The sequence below is a fragment of the Rhyacophila brunnea genome, unplaced genomic scaffold (assembly GCF_057557595.1).
Source record: "Rhyacophila brunnea isolate RB1 unplaced genomic scaffold, BYU_Rbru_1.0 scaffold_13, whole genome shotgun sequence".
In the NCBI taxonomy this organism is placed as follows: domain Eukaryota; kingdom Metazoa; phylum Arthropoda; class Insecta; order Trichoptera; family Rhyacophilidae; genus Rhyacophila; species Rhyacophila brunnea.
In genome coordinates, this window is record NW_028232785.1 from 18,381,439 (window position 1) to 18,403,626 (window position 22,188).

The 22,188-nt window shown below is 35.9% G+C and overlaps 2 long non-coding RNA genes across 2 annotated transcripts; one reads left to right on the forward strand and one right to left on the reverse strand.

Moving 5' to 3' along the window:
* Nucleotides 1-593: 593 nt before the first annotated feature.
* Nucleotides 594-4,766, forward strand: LOC147076762 (uncharacterized). The gene is made up of 3 exons (XR_015069698.1): nt 594-850; nt 1,014-1,124; nt 3,580-4,766. It is a non-coding gene; the product is annotated as an uncharacterized LOC147076762 (long non-coding RNA).
* A 5,505-nt stretch (nt 4,767-10,271) lies between these two features.
* Nucleotides 10,272-21,671, reverse strand: LOC147076763 (uncharacterized). Its single transcript, XR_015069699.1, has 6 exons — nt 21,461-21,671; nt 17,899-18,051; nt 15,223-15,366; nt 12,352-13,489; nt 11,082-12,307; nt 10,272-10,399 (listed from the first exon to the last, which is right to left on the reverse strand). It is a non-coding gene; the product is annotated as an uncharacterized LOC147076763 (long non-coding RNA).
* Between the last annotated feature and the right edge of the window lie 517 nt (nt 21,672-22,188).

Consider the following 22,188-nt stretch of genomic DNA (forward strand, 5'->3'; position numbering starts at 1 on the left):
ATTCAAATAGGAACACGTCCAACGTTGTTGACATTCGACATGAGACATGTCACTTTCAGTGTCGGGACTGTATTGAGTCACGTGACCAAGTATGTTGTCATACAATCTGATAGTTTGGTTTTTGTCGCGTGCGTGTTTTAGCTCTGTGTTTTTATTTGAAAAGTTCACTTATCGCTAAGGAGTGAATAGTGGACATGATCAGTGAAAAATAACCACTGAATTATTATCGACTCAAAATTATTAATTCCACTGTAAACTTATATATTTATTCAACAGTGTAATCATTCAGCGATACCTATAATTATTAATATTTTTTAGCAGACGAAGAATGAATATTGAAATAAAATACTACCTAGGTATATATTTCGCATTTACATATTATTATATACGTACTTAAATACATTAAATAAAATTGCTTAATAATTGCATGAATATTCTAATGGATTATAATGCATGTTTATATAATAATATTATTATTATTAGATAAATAGAAACAATACCGGCTTTGTATCGAAAGAAAAGTATCGGTTAAATAATATTGATACATTTTACGCCCCGCCCTAGTACTAGTTGGGCATCTTGACGTCTTGCTTGACGTATGAACGGCATTGTAGCTGGCAACGTAATATTTTGATTAAATCCGTAATTAACTTTCAAAATGGATATAAAAGTAGAACCTACAGATGATCTGTCAACCGATCAACTCTCAGAAGTAGCAATCGATAGTGAAAATCAATGGGATTATTGTAACGAGACCCACAATGAAGTTAATACAAGTATCAGTCGGCATGATGTATTTGTCAAACAGGAGGAGGTTGCCGTGGAATATGACAATCAGGATACTACACAGGTAAAGGCAGACAACATATTATTGTGACATTACAATTCTGTTTATAATTTAATTTATATAATAATGATCTAATAATAAATATGTTGTGCTTTTAACATCTATGCTTCGTGAGCATTGTTGTTGTACGTGGTATTATAAAAGATTTTTTTGTTTATGTTTATAGAATGTTTTCGTTGACAACAAATACATCAAATCAGAAGTCGAAATTCAATTTAAAAACAGCAAATATAACGCCTCTGAAAATATTACTGCTGGATGTGCCTCAACGAGCCATGTAAGTTGTGTTTTGTTTTTATTGGTTTTGTCCATTGCCCACTGAAGAAGAAAGCCGATACATTACACGTCTGGTCCTACTTTTCGCCCCTCCCGTTGTCTATGGATGATCTATCATTGCCTGTCGTTGTTTATAGAGTGCTCATACTGACGCGTCTGTTGTGTTCACTTGTTGGAGTATTCTTTCACTATTCCTAACATATGGATACACTGATAATAAAAATATGAGTATTAAAATGCTATTACAAATCGATATTTCCAGCTGCCTTGACACATGGAGTGGTTTGATTTGGATAGATGAGTTAAATGATAAATAATACACTAGCATTAATACACTTTCTACAAATGTAATACATAGATCAATGCTACATATTTTTCGGAACTCGATATTACCACCGGTATTTGTGTGAAGGACTAGTCTGACTTTGACAGCTGATGAATAACAGGAATGTATATTATTTATAAATAACACTGATAGTGAATATATTTGATGTGAGAATATTTTATAATTCAATTTGAAACGAGAAAGGGCGAATCAATATGTCAAGCAATCTGGGATTTTGACAGCTGAAAAGTGGACCACTCGTTGCTTGTGCAAAAAGTTGTGCTCAGGCTTTATTAATCTAAAGATGGCGGTGTTTTGTCTCATCATCCGAGACCAGCGGATTACGACCACATATAGTAAAACAACGCAAAAAAAGAAACCACTATCTCCCCGCTAGATTCAGATTTTAAAAACTATGTTATTTGCTTGCTTTGCCAATGACAATCCATTTGACAGTAAAGCGCGACCCAAATTGAGGTGCATGTCACGGTGCTTGTCGCCTACTGTCACGGGCTGCCTCTACGGGGAAAAAATGTGTGTAATGTCGTTGTTCTTGGTGTTTAAAATGTTATCAGTCTGATGCTCCCATCCCGTAGCACATTTTGAACCTTTAAACGAACATTGTCAGTTGGTAAAATCTGCCGTAATCACTAAAACAACATTGAGGTCACTTCACGTTGAACCGCACTGCATCGGCACCTGCATGACGTTTTTAACGTTTTTTTTTATCATATTCCACATGCCTGCACTTTTCGAATGTCATGTCAAAATCACGTATTGACAAATGAATATTGAATAATTTAAGACATTGTATTAGTACAACGTACTTATACCCCGTTTACACGTGCATGGATGTGCTGTGCACAGTAAGAAATATATGGGGACATAATATGTATTATCCTGCAGTTGGCAAGAGTGCGTGCATAAATCAAACAAGATTGGAAGATTCCAAATTTTGATGATTTATTGCGCGTAAGTAAGATTATTTTGGATCTGCGCAGTTGAGCGATAGAGAGCAAGATAGCGATAGAGAACATGACGGTTAAAAACGAACTACTAATTTTGAGCTCTGATTTTCAATACGACCTATCAGATAGTAGTATAAAATGACAACCTCGCGTCTCGCTTACTCTTGAAGAATGAGATTGGAGAGACAGTCAACACTTTTACGTGTAAACAGTTATTGTTATGACAATTTAAAATAAGCACAATGGCCGACAGTAATTCCATGCATGTGTACATGCGCTATTATGCATGGTCACAACGAAACACATTATACCTACGATTACTGCCAAGAGTTGGCAAGTTTCTAAAACATGTTATGGAGTAGATGGAATTGTAAGTTTGACATGGCAAGAAAAACATTAAGATGTCAACTCTGGTAAAGGGCATGCAACTTTTCGGTTATATAGCCCGTTCGCTGAAAGTTCTTTGTGGCAAAATATTATAAAAGCTTATTCTTGCTTGTAGAAATATGGGTTTACGACTTGTCAGTGTATTTTTCTGGAGGACGGATCGATAGTATTGATAATTTTATATATTAAAATAGCGTTACGGTCAGCCCTCGTTCATTTTGAGTTCTGGCGTCAATGCCATCATTACTTACAGCCTACTAACTTATCTAAATTAGGGTCAAAAATGGAACTACGAACTACCATATGGACGCCATTTTGAAAACGTCATTCGACTGTCAGATTCTGTCCAGTAGCGCGTCTTGATTGTGTAGTTTTCGACTGTGGCTCCCTCATCTATTCTTTAGATAAGTTTGCAAGTCTGTACATTACGTTAAGCTCCATCCAATTAGAATAATTTCATGTAACAACTAATAGTTAAAACTAAGATGCCCGTAGTTTAATATGTAAAAGCATACAGGCGCGAATCCTGCAGATACAGGTTCAGGCCCGTCGGGTGTTGCATTTTTTTCTGCAAAATATTTTCTTCTATCGTGTATAATATGCATGAAATGTTTTCAAATAATGTGTATTCAGTACTTATATATAGAATGTTACATTCTGAAATCTAGTGTCTTATTCGTGTATTAAAAGAGATAGTTTATTAAATAATTAAAATAAGGTTTTTTTTAAACATCTTTTGATACAATTTAATTAATTGTGTTATTATCTTTTTACAGGAACCATTCATACATCGTCATATGACTTCTGTTGAGAGTGATTCACATTTAAATATACCTTTTTCTGATGGTGGGAATGCACCACGTGATATAAAGGTGGAAGTTTTCGATGATGGGAAACAATTAAATTGTATACCTATGGCTCGTGTATCAGATACTGGATACAATCGTAATGAAAATCATGATATCCTGAATACAAAGAGAGAATCCATGTTGCCAAATGAAGAAATTCAAATAGACGGAAATGACATAAAGCAAGAGATAACGCTACCACCCCAAAAGGAAGTCCAGTTAAAAATATATAGATCTGTATTCTACGACAGGAATTTTGTATGTAATATTTGCTTCTCTTTTTTCTCATCAGAAAATGTTTTAAATAACCATAAAAAGCAATGTGACAAGACGCAAAGCATTACAAGCAAGAAACGAAAAACGGTTGTTGAAAAAGAAAAATCCTTTCATTGCGATTTGTGCGATTACAAATGCACTCACGCATTTCTTTTACGAATACATAAACTTGTTCATGGTGGTGGGAAACCTTTTAAGTGCAATTTATGTGATTACAAATGCAAACATTCCGGCGATTTGAAGAAACACAACATGGTGCACAGTGGCGAGAAACCTTTACAATGCGGCTTGTGTGACTATAAATGCATATCGTCTAGTTCTTTGAGAGTACACCAAATCAAGCATAGCGGCGAACACCGTTTTAGTTGCGATCTATGTGATTACAAATGTAACCAACCCAGTCATTTAAAGAGACACCAATTGATTCATAGTGGCGAAAAACCATTTAGTTGCAACTTATGCGACTACAAATGCAATAAAGCTTTTGTTTTAAAGAGACATAGCATGATACACAGTGGTGAAAAAAGCTTTCACTGCAGTATGTGTAATTATAAAAGCATATCGTCTGGCTCATTGAAAATACATGAAATGGTTCACAGTGGCGACAAACCATTTGAATGCACGTTATGTGATTACAAATGTAAACGAGCCATCGGACTGAAGAGACATGAAAAGGTTCACAGTGACGAGAAACCATACAAGTGTGATTTGTGTGATTACAAATGCAAAAAATCTTGTGAATTGAAAAGACATCACATACTTCACAGACATACACAGTCAAATTAAAGAGAAATCCTGTACCTAGGTGTTTTTTTTTTTTTAATAAAAGAGTTGAACAGAACTTACCATTTTTATTTATTGGCATATATATATATATATATGTTGGGAATAGTGGATCGTTTAAGCATCGTAAATTATCAACGGTGTTTTATATATGTGATTAACTTTATTTATTATCAACTTCATGAATAATAATATACAGAGTTATGCGCGCGTTACAATATACCTTCGAGTACTATCTGGTGTCACGCCGTACACACAAGTGAACATAAAACAGTAATTAGTATTTAGCAGCGTCGCGCAGCCAGTGCTAGAGTTTAACACGCATTTATTTTATTCTTATATTATTACTTATAATATTTAATTATGTTGTTATATTAAACGGCTATACATCAACAATATATATATATATATTTTTAAGTATTATATAAATAATAAATGAATCAAAAAGAAATATATGTTTATGCTAATATACAGTGGAGAAAATAAGCTAATTTTTTTGAAATATCGGCGCAATTTATTTTAATGTTGTGTGCGTCAACAACCCCAGGCCATGTCAGCAAATGCTCCGTTGTTACAACAACGCGGTAATTAGCGGGTTTACCAATTTTCGCATGTCACGTGATCTACGGTCAGCACATTATGCAAGTGTGACATACGCCAGTGACGGATGACAACCCCAAGTCTTGTCAGCGAAATGCTGCGAGATAGCAGCAAGGCGACAGTCAGTGTTATCTTACCCTGCATCAATAATAGCTTGCTGCAATTAATCGAGTCTTCATTTCAATAGATAGCGAGTCATAATTGATAGAAGATGGCACTACCAACACGCTTCGGGCGTGGTACTCACTCTATCATAACTTCCCGGACTGAGCATGTGTCGACGCGTAGTGTCTGGCACTTCGCACCTGTATTCTGTATCATTCTATTTCTTCATTAGGTAAAATGAACTCTCCTAGATTCACTAGAGCACCCTCCAACCAATCTTTCATCTCCATCACCCCCAAAGAGGTGCCCCCAACGTGATCACTTCTCAACACCATCACTACCAAAATGTTATGGGTTACCTCACCGCCATCTTTAGATTAATAAAGCCTGAGCATAACTTTTCGCACAAGCAACGAGTGGTCCACTGCCATACTATTTATTGATAACATACTAGCAAATAGAGTTTGGTATTCTATAATGACTGAAGAGTATAAATAAGTTATTAGTAATTCTCGTTTAGAATCGACTGTCATATTGACAAACGTCCTAGTGTATTATGATATTATTATACACAGAAGAAGTTTACATACTTTGATTGTCACTTCTAATGATTAATAACACATAACCACTAAATCATATGAACTCCAAGGTCTCCAAGATACCTACGTTAAAATAATCTGAAACTAAGAATACTCCGACAAGTGAACACGACAAACGCGTCAGTATGAGCACTCTATAGACAATGACAGGTCATCCATAGACAACGGGATGAGCGAAAAGTAGGACCAGTCGTGTAATGTATCGGCTTCCTTCTTCAGTGGGAAATGGTTACCTACAACTAATAAAGTCGACATCAGATAATATTGTGTGCTATTTTTTAATTAGAGGTTAATTGCAGGAAAGTTCACTAATGTTATTAAACAGGTACCTACCTATACAATGAATTATAATTAAGTAAAAGTCATCCACCTTCAAAACTGCCAAACTGTGAAAACCATAAATGGAAATTAAAAAAAATACTTCGTGGCATTGTCAAAAAGGTTTCAATAAAGCTACAATACGGATTTTTTACGGTTGGTAGTTCTGGAAATTTAAAAAAAGAATATACATAATTTTGAAAAACACTTTCTGAAAGAGTTTATTAGAACCAATAGAAAAAATCTTTTTTGAAAAAAAGTAAGCCACCCCGACGGGGAATCGAACCCTGTATCTCCCGGGTTTACGCCCCATCCGTCGCATTTACCAATATACTACGCAATGACATACTAATTGTGACAAATTTTAACTATTGGTCAATTTTAATACCTACTCATCAGCGCTCTTCCAAATCAAGCTACTTTGGCAGTCGTTTTTTGTTTCTTAAATCAAAGTAGATACCTATTATTTCGATTACTAAATGATAAATTCTTAAATCTTGTGAATTATTCGTTGAATAAAAGAAATAGTTAATTATAAAAAACAATGTTTTTGTTTGTTGTTTGTGTGAAAAACACAATACCTAGTGTATACTTGTAGTGCTATCTAGGAACATAAGAAAACTTTAGTAAGTATAGCATTAATTTTTTACTTATTTAAAACAGAAGAACACGAACATAAAAGCGATTCAAATTAACTAAAATATTTACTTATTACAATTTATTCAACTTTAGACATTTTGCACAATATATTATTAACATAGGAACGCATTTTGGATATAATACGGAAGCTCTTACTAAAGATCTACCATCGTAAGTTGGCAGCCGGTCGAATTTGAAACTAAAATTGTCTATCGAGGATAAATTTGTTACAAATGCCATTTAATTTTACAACATGTTTCTCGAATTATGGATTGCATAATATTTGTACAGAAATCTACTACCAATAAAAAATTATAAATTACCATTTTTTTGTTAGTTATGGTAATATTCTCAATGTCATACTAGCGCCCTCGCTGAAATGCCAATTTATGATGGTAGATCTATACAATTGCTGTAATAGCGATAATTTGTGGTTTAGTATTTCATAATTATTCAAATAGATGTCCCTGTTTATTTTTTTAGATTATACAAATCAATCGACAGTGGCTAGAGATTTGTGTTTAACCCTTAGAATGCTACGCAACGATATATCGTTGTTTTTGATAATGGCCAAAAATGCTAACAACGATCGTCGTTTTGCTTTTGATGCCTGAAATGTTACGTTAATTTGGGAACATACTACTGCACCAGTGGTACGAAACATTGTTTTATCTATTTAGTTTTATTGTTGTGTAATATAACCCGATTCATATATGTTTTGTGACTGGGTAGGTTTAGAACTTATAACTATTGTATTTTTTTCATGGCATCACCCTTTTTACAATAAAAACAATTCCAAATACAAATTTCAGTTTACCATATAAAATTTTGTTTACAGTCAAATTCTTGGTGGAAGGACAATGCTTTATTTTATTTTATGCATTTGAAATAATGGGAAAGACTTTTAATCAACTCAGTGTTTAAAGTAGAGTGGATTTGTGCTATATAAAAACAGTTTCATTTACAAAAAAATAATGAAATAAAATCATTTGCAATACATATTTTAAATGTTCCAATAAACAAACACCATGAAGACCTTTTTCACAAATCACGCATATTGTACGCGATCTTTTGACGAGGCCACCATGCAAAATTTTTATTTTCAGCCGGGTAGTTTCCTAATTCCACTACTTTGTATTATCCCTCGTGTGGGACAACCAATTGTTTCCAATAACTGATAAAAATCAAAACTCTGTGCGAGGATCGTGCATTTCGCTCGCTCTCGCGATCGCCCGTATGATAGAGCGAGAAAGAGATATGTCAATTACTTGCCTCGTTATCTATTCAAAACGATAAATTAATTACGAAATGTGTTTTCATAATATTCCGATTTCGCAGAATCAATTTAAGTTGTAAGGTGTCTAAAAATAATACAATACTTTAATTTATCGACAATTATTGGTAGCAATCCTCGCCCGGATTTTGCACAACATCGTAGCAGCCTAAGGGTTAAAGTCGGACGAGATAACTCGCGATGTATGTGCGGCCTTATATAGCGAGATAACTCGCTGAAGGCATAGACTCGGTTACGTTCCTGACATTGGGATAAACTGATGATACAATATAACTTATCATATTGTGATTTCATAGTACTAGATTGAATACATGAGTAAATTAAAATATCACATTTAAAATTATCCTCATGAAAATGATTAATAATGTGCAATTTCATGTTACCACGGTAAAATAAATATGAGATTAATCATTGCCAACTGAAGAAGGAAGCCGATACATTACAAGACTGGTCCTACTTTTCGCCCATCCCGTTGTCTATGGATGACCTGTCATTGTCTGTAGAGTGCTCATACTGACGCGTCTGTCGTATTCACTTGTCGGAGTATTCTTAGTTTCAGTTTAAGATTATTTTAACGTATCTTGGAGACCTTGGAGTTTATCTGATTTAGTGGTTATGTGTAATTAATAATTGGAAGTGACGATCAAAGTAAATAAACTTCTTCTGTGTATAATAATATCATAATACACTAGGACGTTTGTCAATGTGACAGTCGATTCTAAACGACAATAACTAATAACTTATTTATATTCTTCAGTCATTATAGAATACCAAAGTCTGCTTGCACGTACGTTATCGATATATGGTATGGCAGTGGACCACTTGTGCAAAAAGTTATGCTCAGGCTTTATTAATCTAAAGATGGCGGTGGATTAATACATTCAACACACCTAAATTATGTACATTTTAGCGGAATTCAGCTAGTGTTATATTATGTTACTATAGAGTCACCACTATAAGTTGTCAGCTGAGTGAGAGCGTCACATGGTTGCATGAAATCGAGTTTTGTCCATACTTATTAAATTGATATTTCCTCTCTTATTGGTCTTGCACTCATGGTTGAGGATCGTGACCACATTTGAATTTCGCCATCCTTTTAGCGACCAAGACTTTCCATCCTTCTCGATCTTCCGCTTCTCTCAGAGTAGAATGAATGGTGCCCTTAGTCAGCTCTTTCACTTGATAGCTCCAGTGCGCAGACGCTCTTCCTCTGCTTCGCCTTCCCTGGATGCCACCCAAAACAATAAGTTTCTCCAGGTTGTCCGGTCCTCGCCTGATAATATGTCAAAAAACTGCAGAATTCTTCTAAGACATATTGTTGAGAGCCGTTCCTTTATCTTCAGTTTGTGGACGATTGACTGATTCGTCCTGTGCTCCATCCAAGAAATACGAAGCATTCGTCGCCAACACCACATCTCAAAGGCATCAATTGCCTTCCATTTCCTTGCCTTCAAGGTCCACGACTCGACTCCGTATAGAAATAACGAGAACACTAATGTTTGCACAAGCATCATTTTTGTTGCAATCGAAATTCGCCGATCCATGGTGGTAAAGCGTGTCAACGCATTTTTTGCAATCTGTGTGCGCCTTTTTATTTCCGCTTCGCATCCGCCCTTTCCACTGATTTAATATTTCCTAAATAAACATACAATTCACCTAATTGATTTATTCCTTTATTAGACACACTCTCGGATAGCATCAATATATATAAATTCTTTTATATTACCTGAATAATGAGATAAGTTTTCCCCTTTTTCTGAAGAATGGGAAAATGTGAACAAAACATGATTGGATAAGTTGCTCCTCAAATAGGCCTTCACAAAGAAGAGGTTTGTATTTACAGATTTTTGTTTTTACGAGAAATGAATGTTAGCTACCTATTGATACCGGGAAGAAGGTCTCACATGTACTTGTATGCTGGTAGAATCCTTCATCCAGCATCACTTCAGGTTGGGAAAAATGTGTGACATCATGTGGATACCTTTAGTATTGATAACACAGAAATTCGATTCAAAACCTCCGCGCGGAGAATATTTAGTTACACTAAATTATACAAGCATGGGTAGTAATTACATTAGGATTAACATTGATAATTTTACAATATTACCTGCAAAGGAGGAGATACATCGAGAGCCTAATACTACAAGGTTCTAAGTGTTCGTCCTTGAAAAAACAAACTCAACAATGAAGTAGTATTCTAAGCTGCCACATTGTTACTTTTGTTTCGTCAAGGACAAACACTTAGAACTTTGTAGTTCTCCACTCGCGACATTATTATTCTACTACTTCGATGGCGCTACAGCTCAAGTCGAGCCCTGGCCTCCTCCACCGCTGTCCTCCAGCCGGAACGGCCCTCCGCACGTCTTTTCCAGTTCCTGATTTTTAGTATCTGGTTGGCATCTTTTGTAACATTATCACCCCATCGTGTGCGTGGCTTTCCCACTGGCCTTTTCCCTCCGGGTTTCCTTCGAGGATCTTCTTCGGTATCCGTGACTCAGGCATGCGCTGGACATGGCCTGCCCAGTTTAGCCTCTGGAGTTTTATGAAGTTGGAGAGTTTTGAATCTTGGTATAAGAGGTATAGTTCCGTGTTGTACCTAATTCTCCACTCCCCACCATCATTCATGGGTCCGTATATCCGCCTAAGGATCTTTCTCTCAAAGCAATCCACCATTTCAGCTGCTTTCACATTTAGCGTCCATGACTCGCACCCGTATGCAACGACTGTGCGTATGACGGTTTTATAGAGCCGCGTCTTAGTTTTTCTGTGGACATTTCTGGATTTGAATATGGCCAGCAATGAGAAGTACGACACACTATTATTACGGGTCCATAATCGCGTTATGTTTAATTTATTCGACACTGACATTATTCTTTGTTTGAGCACATTAACTGGATTTACACTGAAGCACTTGTCGGACGCGCGATTCATTTTTAGGGTAGTTGTATAAATGATTATTATTAACGCAATAACGGTCCAAAGGGTTCACTGATTTATAATATGGAACAACCGCGGCCCGCCTTTTTGCGTTGAGAAAGGCCACGTGGACACGCCAAACACGTGGTCCGAGGTACCTTCCGCTTTCGCCGGAGAATTTACACTGCGCCACAATTATCTAAATCAAAAATCTAAGGGCGGTATGAGATGGCCGGGAGAGGGGCAAAGGGAATGTTTTTGGCTGGCTGACCGTACGTTTTACTAAGGGTTTGTAAAATGTCCTTGGCCTCGACCGTTTCAGGTATAATGCGTTTTGCAATAATATTATTTTGTAAGGCAGGGAAGCTAAACTATTAGTTAGAGAGCTGACTTGATATGGAGTTTTGATGCGTGATTTGGGGCATACTTTGGGGGGGGGGAGGATATATTTGATGACACTATTAGGTCAACACTCTGACTCTAATCACAAATTGAAAAACAATATGTGAATTTTCTAGACACAGGATTCGAACCTCGATATAATATAAGCCGACGCATTGAATCTTTAACACGATTTATTTACGTCATCTAACTTAAATGGGTATTCCCTAGAATGTTTAGTTCTATGTGATCTAAGACTGCTAAGCTGTCTACAAGAGTAATTACAATCATCACACTTGAATTGCTTGTCAGCAGAATGAGTCGCTTTGTGCCTTTTCATGTCACAAAATCGTATTGATGAATAATTACATTCACCACATTCAAATTTTTTATCACCACAATGAGTTGCCTTGTGTGATTTCATGTAATTAAATCGTTTACATGAGTAATCACACTCATCACATTTTAATGTCAATTCACCAGAATGTGTTTTTTTATGTTTTCTTAGCATACCAGGCCGGGTACATGAGTAAGCACATTCGTCACACTTAAATGGCTTATCGGAAGAATGAATCCTTTTGTGTCTTTCCATGTCGCTAAACCGCATCGACGAGTAATTGCATTCGACACATTTGAATAGTTTGTCACCAGAATGAGTTTTATTGTGTATTTTCATGTCGTTGGATCTTTTGCATTCGTAATTACATTTCTCACACTTGAATGGCTTTTCGCAGGAATGCATCATCTTGTGTGGTATCAACTTAGAAGGGTGTATACATGAGTAATTACACTCGTCACATTTGAATGGCTTGTCAGCAGAATGAGTCGCTTTGTGTCTTTTGATGTCACTGAGCCGCATTGATGAGTAATTGCATTCAACACATTTAAACCGTTTTTCACCAGAATGCGTCACTTTGTGTGTTTTCATGTCATTGGATCTTTTACATGTGTAGTTACATTGATCACACTTAAATGGCTTTTCACCAGAATGAATCATTTTGTGCAATTTCATACTTCTACTGTACACACAAGAAAAATTACATTCATCACAACTAAATGGCTTTTGATCATAGTGTGTTTTTTTGTGTATTCTTAGACTACCAGCGCTTTTATATGAGCAATTACATTTACTACACTTGAAAAGCTTCACAGCAGAATGAGTAGCTTTGTGTATTTTCACATCATTAGACCGCATTGCTGAGTATTCACACTCATCACATTTGTATATTTTTTCTTTTGAATGAGTCATTTTATGTAATTTCAGACTATCACGTTGTTTATATGTCAAACTACATTCATCACACTTGAATGGCTTAACAGCAGAATGAGTAGCTTTGTGTTTATTCAAGGTAGTAGGCAGCATCGATGAGTAATTACATTTATCACATTTAAATCGTTTTTCACCGGAATGATTAATTATATGCGTTTTCAAGTCATGTGATCTTCTGAATGCGATGTTACATTCAGAACACTTAAAAGGCTTTTCGCCGGAATGTCTCATTTTGTGTAATATAAGGCTGGCATTGCGAATACAAGAGTAATTACACTCATCACACTTGAAAGACTTTATTATAGAATTGGACATTTTATTAGTTGTTTTTTTATGACACGCTTTGTGAAGCGTCAGTAGAACAAATGATTCAAAAAAATCATAACAAATACAGCATACAAAATTGTTGTCATAAAAATTTGTTTTTTTCAACTTTATAACAGCTACCAATCCAGGATTTGGGTCATCAGCTTGAGTAAAAACACGTTTATCACTGCGACTTACATTGCCAATGATAGTAAAACATTTACTGATTCCTCCAAGTTCTTTTTTTATGTTATGTTCTTCAATTTGTATTCCATCGTTGATCACTTTTGATTTATCCAACGAAGATTCGAGACTTACAAAAATGTCATCTGTAGTCTTTGCAGTAATAAACTAAAAAAATAAATAATAATTAAAATATATTTCATCTCTTAGAGCTCAAACACACGACACTGCAATTGGCGTGAATCGACGGAGGTCTTACTTGATTCTTGACTGCAGTTTCATGTGTCTCAGCCCTCAGACTATGTCTACATCGAGTGGAGATAGTGGTTACCATCCAGCATAGACCTGGGGCTGACAGAGCTTTGGGAGCCCCGGAGTGGCGGATTGACCAGATAAATGAGATAAACACACATCAAAAATTTGATTTAAAAGTAACCATTAACATTTTAAATTATATAATTGATCTCTAATGGATTTAAGCTCTGTACTATTCTATTTAAGTCGTTTTTTGCGACCCGGGTTTCGCCTTTCGGCGTCTTCAGGCGCCGTGTACACTCACCAAAGGTAAACACACACTGAAGTGTTTATTTCAGAGTTTAAGAGTCAGTGTGTGTTTACCTTTGGTGAGTGTACACGGCGCCTGAAGATGCCGAAAGGCGAAACCCGGGTCGCAAAAAACGACTTAAATGAAATAGTACAGAGCTTGAATCCATTAGAATTTAAATTCAAATTCCATCAAGTACCTTCAGTCGATAGTATTAATATATAATTGAACGATCTAATTTTTGATTATTGTGTGTCAATACTCGATAACTCCATGTTTAAAGTATAATATGTATTAAAAATAGATAAAAATCGTTAATAATAAATACACTGAATAGGTACCCTTAATTTGAGCTGAAACACAGTTTGAATGTGGTGTGCCACTTTGCATTTAAAGTTAGCGGTAGGTAGAGGTACCCGTTCATTCAAATAAGCCTTGCCTAAACCAAAGCATAAAAGTTTTGGTATTTTTTTGGCACAATTTGTTATTCATACTTTTTTATTTGTTTTCGTTGAATTAATACATATTATACATGTTGTGGGCTATTTTTTTTTAAATTCATTAAAAAATGCCTAAACCAAGCCATACTTAATAAAACATATTATTCTAATTAAAATATATCTAAAATTATGTATGGATTAATGGCATAATTTTAGATATTTTATAGATAAACGAATATTTTTTAACTATTATCTACTATGGCTTGGTTGTCGCAGTGTTTAATTGATTTTTTTATAAACTAACCTACACCATCTGCAAATTGTAGTCTTAGTTCAATAAAAACAAATATTTATAACTGACAAAGTTTATTGTGGACTCAGTAATGACAACCGTACTATAATTATAGTACAATACTATCATTTTAATTCTGCGAAAAATGTAAAATACTATAATTTTACGCCAAATATACCAAAATACTATAATTTTAAAGGATTCAAGACGAAAAATTTTCCTGTACTATATATTTTTCATAAATACTATAATTTATACGCTTTTGTACTATAATCGGCATAGAAAAAGATGGCAACACTGTGTGGACTATTTATGTCGTATCTTAACAGCCTACCTACACCCTTCGCCACTGGTAGGTATAAAGTAGAAACGGTTCTTTATGACTTTTTCTTAAGTAGAATAAATCGCCAGAGCGCCTGTTGTCACTCGACTAATATAATCGATAAATACTCGGAATAAAGAGGTCACACAAAAAGTCTCATTCGAAATGTTGTATACCTATTTTATAATATCATCTAATAATGAGATAGATTTATGTTTCAAGAAAGGGGATATATATAATAGAGAATTAACGAAACTGTTCATCATTTAAAATAAATAAATAGGTATTTATTTAACTAGGTACCTGTTTATATGGTCTACATTCTGAAGAAGAAAAGGTGGATTGAGGATCTTCACATTTGATTGAGCTCACTGGAATCTCGTCTTTGATATTAATTCGCTTAAAATCAATCTCAGATTTTATTTTGACCAAGTCTGTTACAGGAGGCTGAAAAATCGATATAGGTGTTATCTCTTTGTATTCTTATCAAGTATTAATAAGCATGCATTATGAATATCTGGTTATATTTGCTTTATTTGCTTTATCGCACTACTGTTTTTATCAATCTAAACGTCTGGAATGCAATGTATCTTTATCGCTTATTGTTTCAAACCTTCTTTCTAACGGTTATTGTTTTATAGGTATCCACTTTTGTTATCGAACTAAACGTCTGAGAATGCTATGAGAAATATTATTTAAGTTTTTTTTATATATAGAATCAAAATAGCTTTTCAAATTAGTTTTAATTCAACCTTACAGAAGGACGCATCGACTGTATGCAATCATTGTATGAAATAAGACTGTTATTGTCTAACTAACTCAAACATAATATATTATATATATATTACATGTTAATGCATGAAGCATGCACGATGAATATGCTCGAAGAACAAAGCTGGGATGGAGGGCTTTCGGACGTTTGAAAAGTATCTTCAAGAGTGATCTACCATCATGATTTAAGCGTAGGGTGTTCAACTAATGTGTGCTACCCGTGCCCACGTATGGCTACGAGACGTGGACCTTCAACACGAGAGATGTCCAAAGGTTAAGAGTCGCACAGCGTGGCATGGAGAGGTATATGTTGGGCATCACGCGAAAGGACCGTAAGAGAAACGATTGGCGATGTTGGGCGACGATTGGGAGATGGGCGGGGCACATTTCTCGCCGAAAGGACGGCCGCTGGAAAAATGGCGTCATCTAGTGGTACCCAAGGGGCACGAAACGGCCACAGGGTCACCCCAAAAGCCGCTGGATTGACGAACTGGTAAAATTCGGCGGAAATACGTGGCAGCGAATGACACAGGACCGAGAGTTAGAGTATAGAGAGATTGGACCAAGAAGATTGGGGAGGACTTCATCAAGCAGTGGATTGATCCCGGCTGATGATGATGATGACATTCCAATAAAACTAGTTTAACTACAAAAGGTGTTTATATGAAATTGATACCACCGTTCCATAACATAAAATGTACTCATTGTTAATATGTTTGTTTAAAAAGAAGATAATATGGCCATGAATAGCAGAAGTAGAAATAACTAAGAGATGCCTGCTTACAGTACCAACTAACCCCACTAGATAATAATGCTGTTCTAAAATTATGAGCAACAATGGGCTAAAACAGTGGTTTCCAAACTTTATGTTACTACGCCTCCCTTTTAAAAAAATCTAATCTTGGCGCCTCCCCCCCTTTATTTCATTAAATAATACAGATACCTTTTTCAATAGTCAACAATGTGCTAATACAAAAAAGAAAAAAAAAAAATAAATATAAACAAGGTTTTACTACTTATATTATATTCATTTTAAAATTAATTTGTTTTTCATGTGATGAATGTGCTACACACACAATAGCACTACCAATTTCAATAGTAGTCAATCCAAATTCATCATCGTTCATTGGATGGATTCAAAATTAAATGGATTCTATCATGGGCCCCACATCCTGAAGAGGGATCCCAGGCCAGGATCTTTGGCGGGCCTATCGCTGAGGTTAAGGGTAGTGTGGTGCTCTAATGTAGTGTTTCCTAAATTGTACACGGGAGTTATCATTTAAGTATATCAATCAACATATAGGTATCTAGGCTACTAGATAGGTAGGTAATGGAGTTTTTACCTACTTTATTGTATTGATTTACTATATAAGGTAGAGTTAAGAGTGTTCGTTGTCAGTATGTGTTTACCTTTGGCGAGTGTACACGACGCCCGAAGAAACCGAAAGGCGAAACCCGGGTCGAAAAAACGACTAAATGGAACAGTACAGAGCTTGAATCCATTAGAAGCAATATTATCGTTCCTAAACAAATTTGCCTAAAATTTTAACATTACGATTTGACCCTTTTATTTAATTTTTTCACGAGATAGCCATCGCACTTCACAATAGTATAGAAGTGAGGTATTATAAAGAGGTATTATATTTATGTCGTTTTATAAACTATGCAGCTGCAAACCTGTGGCTATGTTAAGGTGACGCATCAGTGAAACGCCAAATAATTTTCAACTGTACGCGCGACGAAATTTTGTACTCGCTTCCCATTCATTGAGAGAACGTCGAGTCAGACACACGTCACTTTGCTGCGTGATGGCGACGGGCCAATTAATTCTAAAATCGTGTAAAGATGACTAAAAACGTTACCCATTTACTTTAAAAAGAAAACATGTCAATGAATATATTATTATTGTTACTAATAGAATAATAAACAGAACATAAAATGGACGTATGTTGGATTTATATGAGAAATAATATTTCGTTTGACAGGCGTCATCTGCACCCGCGACCCGCAATCCGCACATCGCCTAGCAACGATCTTTTTAGACCGTGCCTCAACTAATGCATGGCCTTAATTGTGTTAAACTTTTCGCGCCTCCTCACTTTGGAAACCGCTGGGCTAAAATTGAAGAATTCAGGAACACTATAAAAACATTGTCCATCGGACTGAAGTCTTTTATATGGTGAATAATAATAATCCAACTGAGTCTACCTGACTGACTCGTCTCCAATCAGGATACGAGCATCCGGGTTCAGAATCATCGTAACTGAATGGTTGAATTGCGTCTTCAACGATCTCTTCTTCATCACCGACTGGATGAGAAACTGTCTCTGATTTAATATGAGTGAGGACTGGAGCACAGTTCTGAAACAATGTTGCATTACTTATATTATTATTATTATTGTTACCTACACTGAAGAAAATCGTTCCACCAAAGCAGTAGCCTTAACATACTGAATAGCACCAGCAGGCCTATGTTATAACTGGTGATATGAAGTCACCCGACGACATGACGTAATTGTGACGTAAGCCAATACACGCTCGAGGCAAGCCGCCCAACGCACACTGCTCACCATAGATATTATTATGCTGAAACACCTATTTGTGTATAGGGACAATGGATAACGCCAGTATTTTAGTAGCGTTAATGTCTCGAATGCTATTATCACTCCGGTAGTATGTCACAATGATGTCATATGACGTCATGTCGACTGGGCGACTTCAACTCGCAAGTCCTAACATAAGGCCCCTGTTCGTATTGGTTTAGTAGAGTATACATTTTATTACGATATTATATTTACTATACTGATATGCCTCTTCGCCTGATTACCTCGCATACAATTAAATTAAAAGATATTTATCTGTGGTTGAGCTTTTTAAGTGGACTGTAATTATTTTGTGGGAAGATGAGGAGGTCGGATCTAGGGGTGGGGGCAATGGAACAGAATGCCAGACACTGACCTTTGTGATAATGTTTGATGGCTCCGTGGTCTGGTTTCAACTGTCACTCGCGCGGTAATGTTGGTTTGGGTCACCCGGTTCGTACACTCACACACTTTGTGACACAGTTTTATGGATTATATGCGAGGGTGTATGAATGATGATGATAGATTCTGAATGAGTCTGTATCTATTGAGTCAATCACTCGCGACGGAAAGCTATTAGAAGCCCGCTCACGCCCGCTATCGAGATGCAACTGAATGTTCTTTGTAACACCGTCTCTCATCACCCATAATTGCTAATTGATTGTCTGGTGACAATAACACTGGGGATTAGGAGGTGGGTGAGGCGATAAGGAGTGGAATGGGAACATAAATGGCCCAACCAACCTGTATTAATACATGTCTGTTCTGGCAGAACACACTAACTGGAAAATACTAGTTTTGAGTAATTTGACTTTGAAGTTGTTTGAAATGGTCTATCATGTGAGTTTATTAAGTAATTGTAAAAAGGATGACTTTAAAATAAAGACTGTTTATTTATTAAGAAGGTTTCCAGACGGTAAAGTTTGAAATAAGGAACATTTTGGTACTAACTCAATATGTCATTTTTTTGAATTAGTGTTTTCTGCCAGATCAGTGACGAATATATTATGTTGTGATAAATAAATAGATAATAATAGAAAATATTTTTATAATATATTACATTATTTTTATCCTGGAGCCGGGGTGCAAAGTTATGAAGCACAAATATACTCACTCTATTTCAGTAGCGAAGGGTGGGGGTAGGCTGTAAAGATCCGCTATAAATCGTGCATATTAAACTCTGTTAGTCATACGTATTTGTTTTTATTGAACTCTGACTACAATTTACAGATGGTGTTAGTTAGTTTTTAAACCCTGCCTACTCCAGACCATAATAGTTTTGGTATACTTTGGGCAATATGACAAAATTGTCAACACTTTTTTATTCATACATCGTTGGATTAAGAATACATATTACACATATTATTGTTGGTTCATTTTTTTAAATTCATTAAACCCTGCCTAAGCCAAGATAAGATATATTATTCAATCAATATAATATCTAAAGTTAGGTATGATTTAATTGCATAATTTTAGGTATTTTATAAATATATGAGTATTTTTTGACTATTATCTATTTGGCTCGGGTTTTTCAAGGTTTAGTTAATTTAATTGTAAATTGTAGTCTTATTTCAATGAAAACAAATACGTAGACTGTCAAAGCTTAGTGTGTACTATTTATGGCGGATCTTAATAGCCCACCTCCACCCTTCGCCACAGCTCTATCTTACATATAAATATAATATTTTTTACTAGACTAGGTGTCTGTGAACAAGATGGCAAACCGGCTGATGGTACGACCATTCCATGGAGTGACAGGCGATGTAGGTATTGTTTGGGATGCCACTTTGGTAGATATAGTCGCAGCATCTCACATAAATAAATTAGTTCAATCATTCAGCGGTTCTTTTAAGTCAAACACAGCCAAAGACTGTCACTTAAATTATTATATTCTGTCCTTTGGGTTTCCCGGGAACCCACTGCTATGTAGAAAAGATAAAACAAGTGAGCGCTGTTCAACTAAGTACCATGGGCAGCGAATAAGCATATTCAAGGAAACCTAGCATATCTAAAGTTTTATAAATATTATGTACTCCGTGGATGGACCATGTCCGATCCTAATAACATCATATGGGCCACCACAGAGTGGAGGTTTGTATTAACAGAATTTATTTTACGAGAAATGGATGTCAGCCACTTGCTCAACATATTCCTAATACATCCATACTCTGACTCATACACAAATTGGAAAACAATATGACGTGTACTTGTCAGACCCAGGATTGGAACCTGGCACCTATGACACTATAGGTCGCGCTTAGGCCCTTTCAGACGGGACACCGGTGTCGCGCTCGATATAATATGGAAGGCCTTTGTATTTGAATAAACGGGCCTTTGTATTATGTTTATGAACGTCCCAGAGCTAATAAGTCAACGTATAATTTCGCGTTATAAATAAGAACATAAAACAGGCTGCGATAATAAAAACAAGTGTATCGGCTGCTTGAGAATGTAGCGGCCGACGGAAAAGTGTACCGGACACGTGTTGACTCATTAGGTTTGGGGCGTTCATAAACATAATACAATGGCCCCTCTATACGAAAACAAAGGCCTCCTTATTATATACGAACGCAACACCGGTGTCCCGTCTGAAAGAGGCATTAAGCCGCGTGGCTATCGTGAGTTATATACTTACATAATGCGCATCGTTGTTTTGTTTTATATTTTGATGTTATTATTGTATATTTGTATTAAAATTCCCAATGCAATACCTACCTATTACATTTTTTATGTAATCTCAATATATTATAGTTCGTCGGATTTCAGTTTCTCCATGAACGAAATGCATGGCCCCCACAAAGGGGGGCTGACAGGGCTCTAGCCTAAGGGCCCGGCCTCAGGGGGGCGGCGTAGCGGGTCAACCAGATAAATGATATAAACATACATCGTAAATTTGCTCTAATAATAAAAAAAGTCACCTGCGGTGCTATTTTACTTCAGGGTTATTTCTATTTTAAAATATATAGTTGTGCGATGCAATTTTTGGTTATTGTGTGTTGAAACTCGACAACTCCATCTTTTTATTCGATATGTTAAAAAATCGCCAAAAATACACTAAATTTCATTTGACCTTGAACATCATTTGGAAAACGCCACTGTAGAGCGTCAGACTGTGTTTTAACCTTAGCAATATGTAGAGGGCCCGCTTCAGGATGTAGGGTCCATGACGAAAGGCATGAAAAACTAACCTCAAAATCGCTACCGATGTTAGCGGCAACCTCTTGCTTTATATAACTAAGGTGCTCCGGGCTGTTTGGAGGTTTCACGGGTACCTCGAACCAATGTTGTCTTCTAGCACTAGATTCCAAGTCATCTGGTTCATGTTTAGCATTCATTTTGGTTATTTAAGCCTTTATTTATTATAACTTAGCAGCTAATGACAGTAGCCTTTCACGAAAGATAAATTTCGTGTTGCCATCTTTTCAAAGTATAATTATAGTACAGAGCCTTCAAAATTATAGTATTTGGGTGAACAATATAGTACGCGTTGCCATCAGCTGTTGAAAGTGTATAGGTTTTTTGTTTCTCAGAAAAAAAATAAAGGAGAATTTGAGAAACTCCGAGACCCCTTTTTATTTAGGTACCTCTTCCAACCAAAGATGCTTACCGAAGAATTCTAGAAATTTCATTTTTCAAGCATTTTGTTTTCCAAGTTCTCCAAATCTTCTTATATTGCGAAATTATAGTACTATGCACAAAGAGATTGGATCTCTTGGCAATCTCTTTGACTTTACACCAATTTTATTGAATGGAAATATCGAAATTTTAGTACTTTTTACATATTTTTTTCGATATTCAAAATTATAGTATTTTGGGCGTACTATACCTGTTTTATATTGTACATAGTACGCGGACTAAAATTAGAGTACAAATACTATAATTATTATAGTACCGTTGGCATTACTGGACAGTATTG